Below are 16,804 nucleotides of genomic sequence, written 5' to 3'. Positions count from 1 at the left end.
GATCGAAGCCCTTTGTTTTGGGTTAAATGGAGGTTGCTAAGAGGAGGGTGCTAAGTGAAAATGGTGTATAAACTGCATGCTTTTTACAAATGGTAATGGTGCTACTGTCCAGCTTGCCACCACTGGGCCGTCCCTGTGTGGAGGTTCCCTGATAAATCCTATGTCCCATTCATTGTCTCCAGGTCTCTTATTTGGCCTCTAGGGTATGGTGCCATCCCTATCGGAGTCAATAGGGGCCTGGCATGACATCTGGTAAGCATTTCTGGCTGATCAAGCTCAGGGCAGGGTCTTAGGTGCAGCTGGTTGAGGCAGACGGCCTTTCTCTGGGGTTTATCATCTCAAAGTGAAGGTGCAAAATATTGGGAGCATGCTCAGTTGAATTGAAACCACCTTTGCAAAAAGTATAACTGAGGAAATGACAGTGATAGAGATCAGACCTAACCAATTCCATCTTGCTTCTACTTTAAACTGTCCTTGTTCATTCCTGGGCATAGGCTGAACTAACCTTGGGAAATAATTTAGTTTATGGTTTGACTCTGAAACAAAGTTGATAATAGCCCTTTCCCATAAAGACCCTTTTCTTGCCTGGGGACCAGTCTGCCTTTGCAGGACTAACAAATTAGCTACAAGATTAGAAATTACAGTTTAGGGGTCATGCAGTCTCTGGCTGCAAGAGTCTGAACCTCCCCAAATTGCTCCTGGGGATAACATCACTATTGTAAAACCTAAGATCAGTGTTTGAGATATTTTGCAAACCCTACACTCGATGGATCAGCTGACATCACTCAGACCCGTAATCTGGGTCAACCAATTCTGTGATCCCACCCAGGAACAGAAGACAGCAAGAAAACCTGACTTTGACCCCCCCCATAATTTCATCTCTAACCTGACCAATCAGCACTCCCTACTTCCTGAGCCCCTACCCACCAATTTATCTTTAAAAACTCCGATCCCCAAATGCTCAGGGAGACTAATTTGAGTGATAATAAAACTCCTCTGGTCTCCCGCACAGCCGGCTCTGTGTGAACATTGCAGTTTCCCTTTCTTGATAAATCAGCTCTGTCTAGGCAGCTGGCAAGGTGAACCCATTGGGCAGTTACAGAATCAGCCCGACAGTAATGATCTTCCTTGGCTGGAGGGAGCAAGTCCAATTTCTCAGCCTTTAATAGACAGCATGCTCCACTCCAAGAGTCAACACTGTCATCGATTCTCACTGCTATGCAGAATTAACTTATCAATAGTGGCAGTGTTGTCCTGTTTTCAATCTCTAGGGCTTTAAGCACTGGTTTCCTTTTTAGAAATGCTTTATATTTTATGTAGGAAAGTAGAAGATATTTTTATCTGAACCACCTGGCATCAGAATTCTCTTTAGGGAGAGAGCTGACTTCACTGGGGGAAAAAAATGGTAAATATTTGAAATGGAGGAAGAGATGTCTAAGTTACATTTAAGTTAAAAAAGATCCATCATGATCACAAATGCTCTGTAGAAAACAAGGAGATAATTCCACTTTGCTTTTCGGAGGAGATGGGGAAATGAAAGAGAGAAAAATGAAGAGAGCATAGAGAGAGTAAGTGTATTAGTCCATTTTCATGTGACTGATAAAGACATACCCGAGATTGGGCAATTTACAAAAGAAAGCGGTAAAATTGGACTTACAGTTCCATGTGGCTGGGGAAGCCTCACAATCATGGCGGACAGCAAGCAGAAGCAAGTCATATCTTACGTGAATGACGGCAGGCAAAGAGAGAAGCTTGTGCAGGGGACAAGCTCTTTTTAAAGCCATCAGATCTCATGAAACTTATCCACTGTCACAAGAACAGCATGGGAAAGACTTTCCCTCATGATTCAGTCACCGCCCACCAGGTCCCTCCCACAACATGTGGGAATTCAAGATGAGATTTATGTGGGGACAAAGCCAAACCATATCATTCAGCCCCTGGCCTCTCCCAAATCTCACATCCTCACATTTCAAAACAAATCATGCCTTCCCAACAGTCCCCCAAAGTCTTAACTCATTTCAACATTAACTCAAAAGTCCACAGTCCAAAGACTCATTTGAGATGAGGCAACTCGCTTCCTCCTATAAGCCTGTAAAATCAAAAGCAGGTTAGTTGCTTCCTAAATACAACGTGGGTACAGGCATTGGGTAAATACAGCCATTCCAAATGGGACAATTTGGCCAAAACAAAGAGGCTACAGCCCCACGCAAGTCTGAAATCCAGCAGGGCAGTTAAATCTTAAAGATCCAAAATGATCTCCTTTGACTCCGTGTCTCACATCCATGTCATGCTGATACAAGAGGTGGGTTCCCACGGTCTTGGGCAGCTCCACCCCTGTGGCTTTGCAGGGTACAGCCTCCCTCCCAGCTGCCTTCACTGCCTTCACAGACAGGCTGGCATTGTCTGCAGCTTTTCCAGGTGCATGGTGCAAGCTGTCAGTGGACCTATCATTCTGGAGGATGTTGGCCCTCTTCTCACAGCTCCACTAGGTGGTGCCCCAGAAGGGACTCTGTGTGGGGACTCCAACCCCACTTTGCCCTTCTGCACTGCCCCAAGCAGAGGTTCTCCATGACAGCCCTGACCCAGCAGCAAACTACTGCCTGGACACCCAGGGGTTTCCATACATCCTCTGAAATCTAGGCAGAGGTTCCCAAACCCCAGTTCTTGACTTCTGTGCACTCGCAGGCTCAAGACCATGTGGAAGCTGCCAAACTGCCATGTGGAAGCTTCAGAGGGTGTAAGCCTCTGAAGCCACGGCCCAAGCTCTATGGTGGCCCCTTTCAGCCATGGCTAGAGCGGCTGGGACACAGGGCACCAAGTTCCTAGGCTGCACACAGCAGGGGGACCCTGTGCCTGGCCCACAAAACTACTTTTTCCCCCTAGGCTTCTGGGCCTATGATGGGAGGGGCTGCCATGAAGCCCTCTGACATGCCCTGGAGACATTTTCCCCATTGTTTTATGGATTAACATTCAGCTCCTCATTACTTATGCAAATTTTTGCAGCAGGCTTGAATTTCCTCTCAGAAAATGGGATTTTATTTTCTATTGCACTGTCAGGCTGCAAATTTTCTGAACTTTTTTTTTTTTTTTTTTTTTGAGACGGAGTCTCGCTCTGTCGCCTAGGCTGGAGTGCAGTGGCGCCATCTCGGCTCACTGCAAGCTCCGCCTCCTGGGTTCACGCCATTCTCCTGCCTCAGCCTCTCCGAGTAGCTGGGACTACAGGCGCCCGCCACCACGCGCGGCTAATTTTTTTTGTATTTTTAGTAGAGACGGGGTTTCACCGTGGTCTCGATCTCCTGACCTCGTGATCCGCCCACCTCGGCCTCCCAAAGTGCTGGGATTACAAGCGTGAGCCACCACGCCCGGCCAATTTTCTGAACTTTTATGCTCTGTTTCCCTTTTAAAACTCAATGCCTTTAACAACACCCAAGTCATATCTTGAATGCTTTGCTGCTTAGAAATTTCTTCCACCAGATACCCGAAATCATCTCTCTCAATTTCAAAGTTCCACAAATCTCTAGGGCAAGGGCAAAATGCCCAGTCTCTGCTAAAACATAACAAGAGTCACCTTTGCTCTATTTCTTAACAAGCCCCTCATCTCCATGTGAGACCACCTCAGCCTGGACCTTATTGTCCATGCCGCTATCATGCTTTTGGTTAAAGCTATTCAACAAGTCTCAATGAAGTTCCAAACTTTCCCATATTTTCCTATCTTCTTCTGAGCCCTCCAAACTGTTCCAACCTCTGCCTGTTACCCAGTTCCAAAGTCGCTTTCACATTTTTGGGTATCTTTTCAGCAGTGCCCCAGTCTACTGGTACCAATTTACTGTATTAGTCCATTTTCATGCTGCTGATAAAGACATACCTGAGACTGGGCAATTTACAAAAGAAAGAGGTTTATTGGATTTACAGTTCCATGTGGCTAAGGAAGCCTCACAATCATGGTGGAAGGCAAGGAGGAGCAAGTCACATCTTATGAGGATGGCAGCAGGCAAAGAGAGGAGCTTGTGAAGGGGAATTTCCCTTTTTAAAACCATCAGATCTCATGAGACTTATTCACGGTCACGAGAACATCATGGGAAAGATTTGCCCCCATGATTCAATTGCCTCCCACCGGGATCCTCTCACAACATGTGGGAATTCAAGATAAGATTTGGGTGGGGACACAGCCAAACCATTTTAGTAGGGGATAAGCAAGATGGTGAAAAGTTGCATAGTTTTCACCTTCCCTGGGACCTCCAAAATATCACAACAAAGAGTTCTTTGTTAGGAACATATTAGGCTGCAAGTAATAGAATACTAGACTCATGGTCGCTTACATAAATGGGAGTTTATTTAAAATCAGAGCTATGTAGCAGTTGGCATGGATTCAGCTGTTCAACAATGCCATCAGGGACCCAGACACTGTCTATATTTCCACTTTACCATCCTTGTTCTGTTGGCTTTTGTGCTCATGCTTGCCACATTATGGTCTTAGGGCAGTTGCTATGGGCTCACATATTAAGTTTACATTTCAAGGCAGGGAGAAGGAAAATGAGGAAAAATGTACCAACAATGGCCATGTTCTTCTTTAAGAATTAACTAACTTAAAAATAGTTCTTTCCCAGAAACATCCTTACCAAGTTTCTACTTGCATCACATGGCCTCCCTGAATATAAGGGATGAAAGGAAATAATTTAGCTTTTATATCTTCTTTAATAGATGCAGGCAAGGGAGAAGGCATGGTGCTGGATCAACCAAGCCTATAACGTCTGCCATATTTACAGAATTCATAAATGTGGGCTGCCTAGGAGCTAGTTTGGGAAATCAAAGACAGCGATGAGTTTTCCACTGGGAGTTTGTCTGGTGTGAACAGATGCAGCTCATGAGAAAGAAAGAGGTCACAGAGGAGATTTAAGTGCAAGCATTTTTTTCTCCCCATTTATTTGTTCATTCTTTCATTTATTCAATTAACATCCATTATGTGTTCTTTGCTGCACGCTGAAGACACAAAAGCATTAAGAAAGGAACTCTGTAAGAATCTCACAGTTCCTTAGGGGCTGGGTATGGGATGTTCTTTGCCCTTCTAGGTCTATTCTCTGCCCTTCACCACCTTGCCCATGGTCCCTGGAAGCTGACTTTTCTGGACAGTATCAGCAAGGCTCCCTTGCCCTCCAGCTTCGGTTGGGCTCAGCCACCAGGAAGCACAGGAGGAGAGGAAAGGTAGCAGGAGGGGAAGGGCAGCAGAAGAGGAAAGTGAAGCATTGCCCTGGCTTCCTTCATGCCTGCTAAGGCTTGACAATGGCTGCACTTCCCTAAAGCCACAACTGCTGAGAAGCAGCCTGCTTCCAGAGCTACAAGCAGCCCTTCTATTCCTGGCTTCTCCAGGCCCAGGGCTGACAGTGGCCCCCCACAGTGTAGCCTGGAAGTGCTTTATCACTCTTGGTTCTCCTTGACCTCTACATGGCCCCTCCATTAAGCTTTCTTTGATTTATTTCCTGTATGATGACATAACAAGGTTAGCTGGGCAATAAGCAAATGTCCTATAGTGTCAAGTGTACAATGAGGGCAAGAAAGGAGTAATCAGTCCTAACTGCGGGGGTCAGGTGAGGCTGTAGTCTGTAAAGTCCTGTCCCTATTCACCCTTTCAATTGCATGCTGAAGTTTCTCTAAGAACATAAAATCAATCACATTATTTTCTAGCAATGGCAGTGAAAAATCTGATGACAACCCCAGGAAGAAAGTTCAATGGCCATGTGATTGACTATATAATGATGCTCCATTTGTCTAAAAATAGTACTTTGCTTAACTTACACTGACGCACCTTACAGTTATAAGACACTACCTACTTAAAATAGCATACAGTGAAAATAGACCTAATCTACCTCCTAGTTGAGTAGTAACAAAAATGTCTAACAGTTATTGAGTTCTCAACTAATTACATATAGTATTAATATAATAATTATGTATGGAATTATGCATATAGATATTATGTATAGAAGTACGTCTACTACTTTCTTACAACGCCACCATAGAATAATACTATTATTTCCATTTTATAGCAGAAGAAACTGAGGCTTAGAGAGAATTTAGTGACTCGCTCAAAGTCATAAAGCTAGTAAGTGGCAGAGCTGGGATTGTAATCCCAACTACCTCCATTATTAACTACTATGCTCCCTAATAAAAAAAAATTCTCATATCATGTGTTAGCTAAGGTAACATAGGATGCATTAACAGATAAACCCCCAAATCTCAGCGATTTACCATAACATTTATCTCTCACTCATATCAAGTCCAGTTGGTAGTGGTTCATGTGGGAAGAGTCCACTCTAGCTCCACAGTTCAAGACCCAGGTAGAACAGAGGCTCTGACCTCTTCAACATGTACCTCCAGTGTTGTCCTGAGTGCTAAAGTCCAGCCAGCAGAAAGAAGAGAGAGAGAAAGAAGATTTTTATGATTCGGGGGTGGAAATTCCAGACATAAATTCTACCCTTATTCCATTAGACAGGAATCCATTGTATGATTGGGAAATCAAGTCTAGCTGAGTGTCTAAAAGGAAAGAGAAAGGATTTGACAGACAGCAAGACACACACTGCTTCCAATTACAACTCCCCAATTGTTCTCAGGCGACAGGAGGCTCTGTCTCAACCTGATGACCTGAGAATTCAGATGAAGATCAAGTGAATTCCACAATATTTAGTTTTTGCTGTCAATATCATGTCAGTCAGGATCCAGTCAGGAGAACAGATAACACTCTAGGTCTTTCAAACAATGAGAATTTAATAAAAGGAATTTATACAAGGACTGAGAAGCCAAGTAGGGAACTGCAAGACTACCCAGAGATTAGAGATACAGGAAGCCAGCACCAACCCCAGGATTTGAAGGTCAGTAGGATGAGGTGGTGTCATCAGAGTCCCAAAGCTGGGGCTTTTCCAGTGGGAGATGCCCAGAAGGAGGGACTGGCTATCAGGCAGGGGGTGAAGCCACAAAGGAGACCCAATTACCAAAGAGGGAGGGAGAGAGAGAGAAAGAGGGACTCTTCCTCATTGCCTGAAATCTTCCTTTAGAGCCTCATTTTGGCTTGTAAATTAAAAACAAAATTCTAAGTACCCCAACCAACTGAATGTACCCCCTCTTGGCCAAGGAAACCCCAGAGAAACTGGATTCCCAGCCATGATGAAACAGTCAGACACACCTCATTATACCTTTTCTAATTATGGAGAATTTCTGTACTAAGATTCTGCTGGGAGGTGGAGATTCACTACCAGTATGGGAGCTGAAGTGGACAGATACTTCCTTCTTCTTCCCGGAAGCAGAGATTGAACACATGACCAATGCTTAGCCAATTAGATGCTCCCACCTGAGGTCTCAACTCCTGACCACCAGAAACAACTGGAGAGTATAGAAAGTATTCACAGCACCAGCATCCAGAGAAGTCAGATCCAGTGGGGCCCCTGGGCAGCTCCAACAGTCATTCCAGCAGGGTGTCCTGACTGCTCATGCCAATCATGGCTGGCTGATCCCTCTTGGTTCCTACCTGTTTTTTAAGTCTCATTCTTCAAACTTCCCTTTGATCTATGAGCTATTCATTATCTGCTTACATTAATGGGTCATTTCTATTACTTCAACCAATGCCTGACACATCTACCAATACTTCAACTCACTCCCTCCTTTGTCGTTCTTTTCACCTGTCTGCAAACTTCAGCCTTTGTTTATTGATTCTGTCCCCTTCTTTGTTCCCACATCCTGACTTTGGATCAGTGCTGGGGAAAAAAAAAATCACATTCTTCAGATTGGAACCAACTGAGAAGTTCAGGCTCTATAACCTCAGGCACAATCCTTCCAGGAATCCTTAGCTCCTCATCCCATTCCCCCAAAGAGCCACTTCAATTCTCAGACATTCTTCTCAAGCCTCACTTCCATCATCTCTTGCCCTCCTCATTCCCAAGAACTTGCAGCAAACAACGTAACAACAAATAGCTTGTCTCTGATTCACAGGCAAACTAGAGACCATGAGATAGAAACTCAACTGAATAAACAATCACTGCATGAAATTGTTGCAGCTACACTCATTATGTAACTAGTATCTTGTGCTTCTCTTTTTTACCTTAAGATTATTTTCCCTAAAAAACTACCAAGTATTTACATAGACCACATACACTTTTTCTGCTTAGAGAGTATGTTAATGTGTGTGTACTGTGTGTGTGTGTGTGTGTGTGCATGAATGTATGACACACGTTTCATCTTTTTGTTGGAATAAACTCTCTCTTTTTTTTTTATTTTATCCTATAAATGGAGCAGCTATAACTGGTGTCACTTCTTTGTAGTTAATTCCTTTAGGATATATTTCCAAAATAGAATTATTGGGTTAAAGGGCATAAAGAATTTTTAGAGAGCCAGCTGCTTAATGTGAATTTATTCTCCAGAAAGATGTAACCCTTCTGCAGTGGAAAAGCATGTTTTCTTTTCCAATGGTGATGGTGTAGCCCTGGCTACACTGGACCTTATTATCGCTATTAATTTTGCCTCCTTATTTTGTATTCCTTTTTTTCTATTGGCTCATAGACTCTTTTTCTATGAGATAATATACCATCTGTTGTTTTGGATCACCTGTAATCATCTACTAAATGTATTCTACCTGTAATTCTTACATTCATGTGCTGGTTATGTTTGAATAATGAGGTTTTTATCAGATGTTATGTAATTTGTTTCCTCTATCTTGTTTATTTCTTTCAATATTTATTTTAATACAGTGTGTGTATGGAAATTTTAGTTTGACTTGACATATTTGATCATATGCATTGCATCTCTGGTCATAGCCTGTACTTAAAGTTTCAAATAGGCTGGGCACGGTGGCTCACACCTATAATCCCAGCACTTTGGAAGGCCAAAGCAGGAGGATGGCTTGAGCCTAGGCATTTGAGACAAGCCTGGGCAACATAGCAAGACCCCGCTCTATAAAAAATACAAAGCTTAGCATGGTGGTGCCCACCTGTAGTCCCAGCTACTCAGGAAGCTGAGGTGAGAGGATCACTTGAGTCTGGGAGGTCGAGGCTGCAGTGATCCATGATAGTGCCATGGCACTCCAGTCTGGGCACCAGAGCAAGAGCCCGTCTGAAAAAAAAAAAAAAAGCTTCAAATACTTATTTCTCCTCCACAGCTGGATTACATTTGGTATGATGTTTTCAAAAGATTTTTTTCATTAACAGATTGCCATGAAATATTTAACTCTTTGACCTATCTGAAATTCACTTCAAAATACCATATGAAATATGGATCCAATTTAATTTTTCTCTATACTGTTATCTGTTTGCTTGACAATATTTATTGAACAGTGATTTATCCCCCACCCCCACGACCAGCACTTTTTAAAACTCCTGACAATGATTTTTCGATCCAATATTTTTCATTGTGCAGTCAAAGGAATTAATCATTGGAGGTAACTAATATAGACCTGAAAGCTTTCTTTTGAGAAGCAGGGATTTTTGGCTTCAAAAATCCCACTGGTCAGCACATGGAAAGTTAGGCCTAAAGGGATTTAAAAATTATTTTGTTCAACTCCTCTCTTCTATTACAAATGAGGAAACTGAGGCACCAAGGAATTAAATACAAGTCACTCTGCAAGAGATGTGGGAAAATAATGGAGAATTAAGGCAAGTAATTAGAAATTAGGGACATGGATTTCAGAAGAAAAATAAGCAAAAAAATTGCTGCTAATAAAATATATACTAATAATATATAGAAATACACAGCTAATAATAAAATATAGCGCTACTAATAAAAATATACAGCTAATAATAATGGCAGCTACTAGTAACCGAAGACGTACTGTAGGCCAAGCACTGTGCATCTCTTTGAAGCCCCGTGCTGACTCGTTAGGGTATGTATTATTATTCCCATTCCTGTCCCTAGTAATTTGCCCAAGAGCTGCCACCAAGTGGCAGGAACCAGGTCCCAGCTCTGTTTCCCTGACTCGGAAGGCAGCATTTTTCCGTTGCACCACACTGCCTCCCAGCTACCTGGTGATAAAAAGCAAGGCATGCCAACCGAGCTCCCACTGAAGAACCTACTCCATTAAAACAAAGACCAACCATCTACTAAGTTCATTTGAAACTGATTAAAAGAATCATCCAAATTACTAAAATTGTGTGACCTGGGACAAATCAAGTGACCACTTTAGAACTCGGTTAACTCAGCTGTCAAAAAACGGCAACAGACAAGATGATCTCTAAAGTCTCTTTCAGTTTTAATATTCTAGGATTCTAATTTCCACTGTCCACTTTTCATTCTTCCATATGTAATAAAAATAGGAAGAGTACAAATTTCAAAAAGAAGTAGAACCCATTTTGATTTTATTAAAAATATGTTTCCAAAGCATAATTTTAAGGCCAATAAAATCCTTCATGTGAATTAAGTTTAAAATGGTGATTAAAAAATGAAAATAATAGATTAACTAAACTATTTTACAATTATTTTAAACTAACATGTAATACAAAAAAAACTGATTTAACAGATTATTGGAAACACAATGGTGCTATAAGATGATATGCGCGAATAAATATTATGTTTGACTTAAGGTTAAAAAATAATAGTAATAATAAACAAGTGTCCACTTAGTTAACAAGGAATACGTATTATTTAAGTAGATTGTAATGCCTGGTCAAAAAATATATATTTATTAATTCCAAACTACTCATGCTATAACTTCAAATTTTCTTTTTTAGCAATTATTGACTAAATTGTAATTTTTGATTACATTATTTTCATAGAATATTGTGTAATATACACATTAAATGGAAGCATGTGTTAAATATTCAGGCTAAACATGGTAGTCCCCATAAAATCTTAGATCTTAATAGATTTTTCCTTTTTGAAAAGAAATTGAATTCTGGAATGCTTTCCCATCACTGCTGTTAATACAGGCCAAAAGAGATATCCCATGACAAGCATTTCTGTAGTCGTACCTTAAATCTTCCAAGAAAAGAGCCTAACGTGTTTCATATATTGAAAAGTGTTAGGCAACAGGGGTACCTTAATGGCGCCGGTTCCGGGTTCTTCTCCCCTCCTTGACCGGGCACTGTCTGAACCCGCCAAAGGAGGGCCAATCAGAAAGAAGCATCTCCCGCCTTCCCTTGGGCCCGCCCCACGTAGGCCCAACGGATATAAAACCCAGCACACCAGCAGCCCTCTTTCTCTCTTCTCTTCCTTCTCCGCTTGATACCTCCAATAAAGATCTCTTGACTGCGACCGGTGTAGTCTGATCCTTGCCCGGCCCCTTTCAAAAAGAAATAGAAATTAAGATAAAAAGGAAATAGACATTAAAAAAAGACTAAACTAAGTCACATTATGAAATGGAAATTTAAAAATCCTTACCTGGAGTTTTCTAAAAATAAAATACTTTGTACTGGATAAGAAGAGACATAGAACACCAAACAAAATGCCTCCTCGTGGTGTGGTTCTATGAGTTTCTAGTTTTTTGTTTTTTTCTTTTTTTTTTTTTGAGACAGAGTGTCATTGTCGCCCAGGCTGGAGTGCAGTGGCGCGATCTCGATCTCGGCTCACTGCAGGCTCCGCCCCCGGGGTTCACGCCATTCTCCTACCTCAGCCTCCCAAGTAGCTGGGACTACAGGTACCCACCACCTCGCCCAGCTAATTTTTTGTATTTTTAGTAGAGACGGGGTTTCACTGTGTTAGCCAGGATGGTCTCGATCTCCTGACCTCGTGATTCGCCTGCCTCGGCCTCCCAAAGTGCTGGGATTACAGGCGTGAGCCACTGCGCCCGGCGAGTTTCTAGTATTTCTTAAGTCCACATTTTCTAGTCAAAATCTTTAGCAACATGAGACATATTGCCTGAAGAGGGCACCCTTTCCTTTAACACCAAAATCTATTTGCTGAACCCCTAATATGTAAACAAACGTGTGGGATAAAAGCACTACATCAACTTCATTTTCAGTAGCAACGCTGTTTCAAATTAAGTTAAATTTTTAGTCAAATATACATATATAAGCATATATTTATATAAATAATACAGCTTACAGCATGAGAAGAAAAAGGACTCCTGTATGCCCAGGATTAAATTTAGGAAATAGAAAAATTCCAGTAACTTGGAGGTTCCCATATGCTTCTCCCAGTGTACCTTCGTCTCTCATTCTTAAGGGAATCACTTTTCTGAATTTTGTCTTTACAATTCCCTTGCCTTTCTTTATAGTTTTGGGTTTTGTTTGTTTGTTTGTTTTGAGATAGCTGGAGTTCAGTGGCGAGACCTCAGCTCACTGCAGCCTCTGCCTCCTGGGTTCAAGCAATTCTCGTGCTTTAGCCTCCAGAGTAGCTGGGATTACAGGTGTGAGCCACCACGCCTGGCTAATTTTTGTATTTTTAGTAGAAACAGGGTTTCGCCATGTTGGCCAGGCTGGTCTCAAACTCCTGACCTCAAGCAATCTGCCCGCCTGAGCCTCCCAAAGTGCAGGGATTACAGGTGCAGGGATTACAGGCTTCCCAAAGTGCTGGGATTACAGGCCACGTCCAGCCTCTTTATAGTTTTATTAGCTATATATTGTTTAATTTTGCCTTCTTTAACCTTACTATAACTGTATCAGGCTGTATGAATTCTTCTGTGACTTCCTTTTTTGATCAGTATTAAGTGATTCACATCCAATCATACTGATACATGTATCACACTGATACTGGTACATGCATTTTTGGCACTGTGTAGTGTTCCATTCTATGACTATATCACAAATTGTTACTTATTACCTATGCTTCCATGGTAGACTTTTGTTTTGTTGCTGTTACAGGTAATACTGCTGTGAACTGTTATGCATGAGCCTGGCAGCACACATACGCAACAGTTCCTTTAAGACAGAGACGGGCAAAGCATGACTCCCACAGAACAAACCCAGCCCACTGCCTGTTTTGGTATGGCCCACAGCTAAGAGTAACTTTTACATTTTAAATGAGTGTAAAAAAAGAAAAAGGAAGAGAAGAATGTTTTGTGACATGTGAAAATTATATGAAATTTAAATTTCAGTATCCACGAATGAAGTTTCATTGAACACAAACACACCTAGTCCCTTACACATTGTCTATGGCACAGATCTCTGGAAGCCCAAAACTTTTATAACACTATCTCAGCTTTTACAGAAAATGTGTGCAGATCCCTGCTGTAGGTTAAAAATGCCCTAAGATGGACATTTGTGTTTCAGGTGTAGAGGGGAGACAGAGTGAACAGGGAGGGGGGCTTTTGCCTTTGGTCTCCCTGGACTGAAGAGAGGGAGAATAGAAACCTAAGACTAGGATTCTCAAAATGGTTTATTACCCAGAACTCTCCGGGTCAGTCAAGAACCATTTCCAAACAAGGAGAAGGAGGGAATTTTTAATTTTTAATTTTTTCTTTCCATCTGAGAAGGTGTTGGTACTCTGTTTCCCTGAATGTTGTTCTCTAGACTGAATTGACTTGTTTTTCATGTGTCTTCAGTGCAGTTTTCTTCCTCAATGGTGTAGGCTGAGTGAATGCTGCCATAGTGTGTGAGAGACTAGTGTCTCACTGGCTGGCACTTAAAGACATGCAGTCACAGTAGCGTGGCTGACACTCACAGACGTGCAGTAACAGTAGCTGGGGCAATCACAAAACTGTAATTTACTTACCAAATTTCTTCTTTTCCATTACCTCGCCTGCCTTTTTAGAGAAAGAGAAAGAATAATTTTAAAGGGATTTTGAGGTGTCTCTTTGGATCCTTATTGTTTGAAAGGGAATTTGGTGGGGCGGTGGGGAGGCAAACTCTTTTTAAATAAATTCCCTCTGAAAAAAAATCCAAAACACTGGCATCTGAGTAGGAATATGAAAATTACTCCTTTTCCAAAAATTAAGAAAAAATGTCTTTACAAAATAAGAATAATTTTTGAAAGGTAGAACACTCTTTTTTTTGGCAGTTTTGATAAGCAAGGCATAGATTTTACATTTTTGTCCTTGCTCCCACTGAAATGGGATAAACAAAAATAAAATATCATCTATTCATGGAATGTTGTGTTAGCCAGCTAAAAGCCCATCCTAATTTTTATATAGCCATCTTTTAGCTCTTCCTTTGACAGGGCAGGCCTTGTTTGGAATTGTTCTGCTTCTGACTGTTAAATATCTGTAAACCAAAAATAAAATTCTAAGCCCCACCCACCCCCCAACCATCTGAATGGACTTCCTCCTCAGCCAGGGCACTTAAAATTTATCCTGAAAGACAGGTTCAGGCGGTGATGGGAAGTGGAGGATAAACAGGCCTCATTATATCCCTCCAGCTTTAACGTCAACACAGACCTTAAGTCTGAAAAGAGGGCCGGGCGAGGTGGCTCACGCCTGTAATCCCAGCACTTTGGGAGGCCGAGGCAGGCGGATCACGAGGTCAGGAGATCGAGACCATCCTGGCTAACACAGTGAAACCCCGTCTCTACTAAAAATACAAAAAAAATCAGCCGGGAGTGGTGGCGGGCGCCTGTAGTCCCAGCTCCTCGGGAGGCTGAGGCAGGAGAATGGCGTGAACCCGGGAGGCGGAGCTTGCAGTGAGCCGAGATCGCGCCACGGCACTCCGGCCTGGGCGAAAGAGCAAGACTCCGTCTCAAAAAAAAAAAAAAAAAAGTCTGAAAAGAAACATTTACGATCTATTCTCTCTGAATCCTGCTACCTGTAGGCTTCATCTGCACACTAAACTTTGGTCTCCACAACCTCTTTCAACCAATTACCAATCAGAAACTTTTTAAATCTACCTATAACCTGGAAGCCCCCGCCTTCCTTCACCCTTCAAGTTTTCCCACCTTTCTGGACCGGATGAGTGTATATGTTAAATGTGTTTGATATCTCATGTGTCCCTGAAATGTGTAAAATCAAGCTGCGCTCCAACCACCTTGGGCACATGTTCTCAGGATCTCCTGAAGACTTATTTATTTATTATTTTTTTCTTGAGACGGAGTCTCGCTCTGTCGCCCAGGCTGGAGTGCAGTGGCGCGATCTCGGCTCACTGCAAGCTCTGCCTCCCGGGTTCAGGCCATTCTCCTGCCTCAGCCTCCCGAGGAGCTGGGACTACAGGAGCCCACCAACATGCCAAGCTGATTTTTTTAATATTTTTAGTAGAGACGGGGTTTCACTGTGTTAGCCAGGATGGTCTCGATCTCCTGACCTTGTGATCCGCCCGCCTCAGTCTCCCAAAGTTCTGGGATTACTGGCGTGAGCCACCACGCCTGGCCCAAGATTTATTCTTATGCGCAGAATAAATCTCTTCAAAGATTTTAGAGTTTGACTCTTTTCTTTTCTTTCTTTTTTTTTTTTTTAAGACAGAGTCTCACTCTGTTGCCCAGGCTGGAGTGCAGTGGTGCGATCTCGGCTCACTGCAACCTCTGCCTCCCAGGTTCAAGTGATTCTCCTGCCTCAGCCTCCCGAGTAGCTGGGACTACAGGTGTGCACCACCACACCCAGCTAATTTTTGTATTTTTAGTACAGACAAGGTTTCACCATGTTGGCCAGGCTGGTCTCGAACTCCTGACCTCAGATGATCCACCTGCCCTGGCCTCCCAAAGTGCAGGGATTACAGGTGGGAGCCACCTCGTTCGGCCAAGTTTGACCCTTCATCAACACACCGATGACCCATGCACTAGCACGTCTTTGTTCTCTTCTCGCTCTCCCATTGGCCTGAGTTTCTTGTGCATTCCTCCTCTCTTTCCTTTGTTAGCATAGGTACATCAGCTGTGCAAATAGAGAGAAAAACAGTATTCCGCACCTGTGGCATTTATGTAGCGTTGCAGTTGTGTACTGCGGAAAATGCGGGCTTTTGTAACAATGTGATCTTTACTAATGCACTCATGACAAGTACCCAGTGTATTTTAGCTATTTTAGTAGTATTTGTTCAATAAATATGCAAGCTGTAAGGTAAAAATAAATAAATAAATACCTAAGATGGAAATACCAAAACATGGAGTATGTGCTTTCTTTCTTTTTTCTTTTGAGACAGGGTCTCACTCTGTCACCCAGGCTGGTGTGCAGTGGCGCCATCTTGCTCACTGCAGCCTCAACCTCCCGGGCTTAAGTGGTCTTCCCACCTCCACCTCCTGAGTAGCTGGGACCACAGGGACATGCCACCATACCCAGCTGATTTTTGTTTTTTAGTTTTTTGTGGGGTTGTTTTGTTTTGTTTTTGTAGAGACAGGGTTATGTGGTTTGGCTGTGTCCCCACCCAAATCTCATCTTGAATTGTAGCTCCCACTATTCCCATGTGTTGTGGGAGGTACCCAGTGGGAGATAATTTAATCATGGGGGCATTTTCTCCATACTCTTCTCATGGTAGTGAATAAGTCTCACGAGGTCTGATGATTTTATTAGCGGTTTCCCCTTTCACTTGACTCTCATTCTCTCTTGCATGTCACCATGTAAGAAGTGCCTTTTGTCTCCTGCCATGATTGTGAGGCTTCCCCAACAACGTGGAACTGTGAGTCCATTAAACCTCTTTTCCTTTATAAATTACCTAGTCTTGGGTATGTCTTTATCAACAGTTTAAGAACAGACTAATACACAGGGTTTCACCATGTTGCCTGGGCTGGTCTCACATTCCTGGACTCAAACGATGTTCCCACCTCAGCCTTCCAAAGTGCTGAGATTACAGGTGTGAGCCACCATGCCCAGCCCTACACATTTTTTATTTCCCTTTTTTTCCAAAGTGACTCTACCCACATATATTTCCATCACCAGTGTATGATCATTCTCAATGTTTTCACAGTATATGCAGAAAAAACAGATCAGCTATAGAAATAAAGAAACTACTCTTCTGTGCACCTAGGAGTCGTGGTGGAA

This window comes from Nomascus leucogenys, chromosome 20 (assembly GCF_006542625.1).
Source record: "Nomascus leucogenys isolate Asia chromosome 20, Asia_NLE_v1, whole genome shotgun sequence".
Taxonomy (NCBI): Eukaryota; Metazoa; Chordata; class Mammalia; order Primates; family Hylobatidae; genus Nomascus; species Nomascus leucogenys.
The sequence above is the reverse complement of the archived record's forward strand: the minus strand, read 5'-3'. Positions refer to the sequence as shown.